Source organism: Sinocyclocheilus rhinocerous, unplaced genomic scaffold (genome assembly GCF_001515625.1).
Source record: "Sinocyclocheilus rhinocerous isolate Xijiao unplaced genomic scaffold, SAMN03320098_v1.1 scaffold3468, whole genome shotgun sequence".
NCBI lineage: Eukaryota > Metazoa > Chordata > Actinopteri > Cypriniformes > Cyprinidae > Sinocyclocheilus > Sinocyclocheilus rhinocerous.
The window spans coordinates 236,418-239,994 of NW_015657489.1; the positions used below are offsets into that span (position 1 = coordinate 236,418).

General features: G+C 40.3%; 2 long non-coding RNA genes across 2 annotated transcripts; both read left to right on the top strand.

Moving 5' to 3' along the window:
* The first annotated feature begins 80 nt into the window (after nucleotides 1–80).
* LOC107721037 (uncharacterized) lies at nucleotides 81–1,471 on the top strand. The gene is made up of 3 exons (XR_001637673.1): nucleotides 81–403; nucleotides 831–1,206; nucleotides 1,240–1,471. It is a non-coding gene; the product is annotated as an uncharacterized LOC107721037 (long non-coding RNA).
* Nucleotides 1,472–1,937: 466 nt separating this feature from the next.
* LOC107721036 (uncharacterized) lies at nucleotides 1,938–3,266 on the top strand. The gene is made up of 3 exons (XR_001637672.1): nucleotides 1,938–2,248; nucleotides 2,676–3,040; nucleotides 3,074–3,266. It is a non-coding gene; the product is annotated as an uncharacterized LOC107721036 (long non-coding RNA).
* Nucleotides 3,267–3,577: the final 311 nt, after the last annotated feature.

The following is a 3,577-nucleotide window of genomic DNA, read 5'->3' on the forward strand; positions in this document are numbered from 1 at the left end:
GTGTGTGTGTGTGTGTGTGTGTGAGAGTGAGTGTGTGACAGTGAGTGAATGTGTGAGATCACACACCCCGAACAATCCTCTTATGCCAGTATAATCATATAATCAGGCGCTGCCATATTTTGCTGTGATGCTGTCACGGCTCTAGCACTTGATTTTATTCTTATTTTCTTGTAGAAGTAGGCTTTGAGAACAACCACAATCATTCCTGCTCCAAAAACACGGACGACTGCTGATGGAAGAGTGAGATGCTTGAGAGCAGACGGATGCAGTGAGCAGCAGGTGGCAGCAGACGCTGGTCAAACTGCTGTGGAGAGCATGAAGAACCGCATCAGCTGCAGCACAATATAAAGATCTCAACCACTCAGCCGGGGTAAATAAGAGCCCTACAGCCCCCTTAATCACGGTAAAATTACCAGAATGCATTTTGGGAGCATTGGGAGAAACATCCTCAAATCTGAACGGAACTTAGTAAAACCTTTAGCTTAATTTCCACTGTGTTTCTGGTATTTGAAGTCATTTTTTCCCTCTCTAGTCACTTTTCAGTCTATTTGAGCTTCTCTTGATCTATTGCTGAAGCGCTGAGAGTCATTCAGAGCCTCAGAAGAGAGCAGTGTTCACCGATCATCTATGACTTATAGCCTCCAGTGGCTTTGGCAAAATGTATGAAATGATAAAAGAGACACGGATGCTTATTAAATAATTACATGTATAAATGATGCTGCATTGGCTGGAGCCAGCTGAATGAAAAAACACAGTTGTTGTTGTATTTTATTGCTGGTTTACTGAAATGTGAGTCAGACTTCTTGAGATTTTGTGATTTCCCCATTCAGAGATGTACAGTTCCTCAGTCGGCCAGACCTGAACTTTAACTGAACTTCTGAGAAATCCAGCAGCTCGTGGCATTCTGGGAAATGAAGTGTTCGTCAGCATGTCAATATAAACCCTCTGTCTGTCTCGAAGCCCAAGAAAGGAAAACAAACTTTCGTTAAATGTTCAAACAAGGCTATCATTTTTGACATGCTTCTTTTTACAAAAGAAAATCGCTTATTAATGTTACTTATAAGATATAAATTATTCTACTTGGTTTGAATTTCAGTTCTAGTTCCTCAGTTCAAGTTCAGGACTTCAGGACTAGTCATTAAAAGTTAGTCATCTAATTTCTTTTTTCTTCAAGACTGGTCATAATTTAAAGTCAGTTACAAAACAGTGGATTGGTCGAATTTGAATCCGAAAAGTAAGACTGGTTATCCCTTGGCAAACTGCTAGCTGGTCAGTCGATCTTAACAGAGGGGCTATGTTTATGCAACTGCCCTCTGAACTAGAATTTGAGAAACATTGTGAATTAAATTCGGAGTGTATAGACCTCATGCACCAGAGAAACACATGCGCAGCCATCTTTACAGTTCACTCGCACCCTAAAGAGAGCAGCCCGGAAAATGGAGCGCAGTTGGAGGAAAACAAAACTAGAGGTATTTCGTATTGCTTGGCGGGAAAGTACCCTATCCTACAGAAAAGCATAAGACTGCTAGATCTGATTACTTTTCGTCTTTTTTAGAAGAAAACAAACACAACCCCAGGTATTTATTCAATACAGTGGCTAAATTAATGAAAAATAAAGCATCAACAGGTGTTGACATTTCCCAACAGCACAGCAGTAATGACTTTATGAACTACTTTACTTCTAAGATCGATACTATTAGAGATAAAATTGTAACCATGCAGCCGTCAGCTATAGTATCGCATCAGATAGCTTGCTATAGATCGCCTGAGGAACAATTCCACTCATTCTCTACTATAGGAGAGGAAGAATTGTATAAACTTGTTAAATCATCTAAACCAACAACAGTGTGTGTGTGTGTGTGTGTGTGAGAGTGAGTGTGTGACAGTGAGTGAATGTGTGAGATCACACACCCCGAACAATCCTCTTATGCCAGTATAATCATATAATCAGGCGCTGCCATATTTTGCTGTGATGCTGTCACGGCTCTAGCACTTGATTTTATTCTTATTTTCTTGTAGAAGTAGGCTTTGAGAACAACCACAATCATTCCTGCTCCAAAAACACGGACGACTGCTGATGGAAGAGTGAGATGCTTGAGAGCAGACGGATGCAGTGAGCAGCAGGTGGCAGCAGACGCTGGTCAAACTGCTGTGGAGAGCATGAAGAACCGCATCAGCTGCAGCACAATATAAAGATCTCAACCACTCAGCCGGGGTAAATAAGAGCCCTACAGCCCCCTTAATCACGGTAAAATTACCAGAATGCATTTTGGGAGCATTGGGAGAAACATCCTCAAATCTGAACGGAACTTAGTAAAACCTTTAGCTTAATTTCCACTGTGTTTCTGGTATTTGAAGTCATTTTTTCCCTCTCTAGTCACTTTTCAGTCTATTTGAGCTTCTCTTGATCTATTGCTGAAGCGCTGAGAGTCATTCAGAGCCTCAGAAGAGAGCAGTGTTCACCGATCATCTATGACTTATAGCCTCCAGTGGCTTTGGCAAAATGTATGAAATGATAAAAGAGACACGGATGCTTATTAAATAATTACATGTATAAATGATGCTGCATTGGCTGGAGCCAGCTGAATGAAAAAACACAGTTGTTGTTGTATTTTATTGCTGGTTTACTGAAATGTGAGTCAGACTTCTTGAGATTTTGTGATTTCCCCATTCAGAGATGTACAGTTCCTCAGTCGGCCAGACCTGAACTTCTGAGAAATCCAGCAGCTCGTGGCATTCTGGGAAATGAAGTGTTCGTCAGCATGTCAATATAAACCCTCTGTCTGTCTCGAAGCCCAAGAAAGGAAAACAAACTTTCGTTAAATGTTCAAACAAGGCTATCATTTTTGACATGCTTCTTTTTACAAAAGAAAATCGCTTATTAATGTTACTTATAAGATATAAATTATTCTACTTGGTTTGAATTTCAGTTCTAGTTCCTCAGTTCAAGTTCAGGACTTCAGGACTAGTCATTAAAAGTTAGTCATCTAATTTCTTTTTTCTTCAAGACTGGTCATAATTTAAAGTCAGTTACAAAACAGTGGATTGGTCGAATTTGAATCCGAAAAGTAAGACTGGTTATCCCTTGGCAAACTGCTAGCTGGTCAGTCGATCTTAACAGAGGGGCTATGTTTATGCAACTGCCCTCTGAACTAGAATTTGAGAAACATTGTGAATTAAATTCGGAGTGTATAGACCTCATGCACCAGAGAAACACATGCGCAGCCATCTTTACAGTTCACTCGCACCCTAAAGAGAGCAGCCCGGAAAATGGAGCGCAGTTGGAGGAAAACAAAACTAGAGGTATTTCGTATTGCTTGGCGGGAAAGTACCCTATCCTACAGAAAAGCATAAGACTGCTAGATCTGATTACTTTTCGTCTTTTTTAGAAGAAAACAAACACAACCCCAGGTATTTATTCAATACAGTGGCTAAATTAACGAAAAATAAAGCATCAACAGGTGTTGACATTTCCCAGCAGCACAGCAGTAATGACTTTATGAACTACTTTACTTCTAAGATCGATACTATTAGAGATAAAATTGTAACCATGCAGCCGTCAGCTACAGTATCGCAT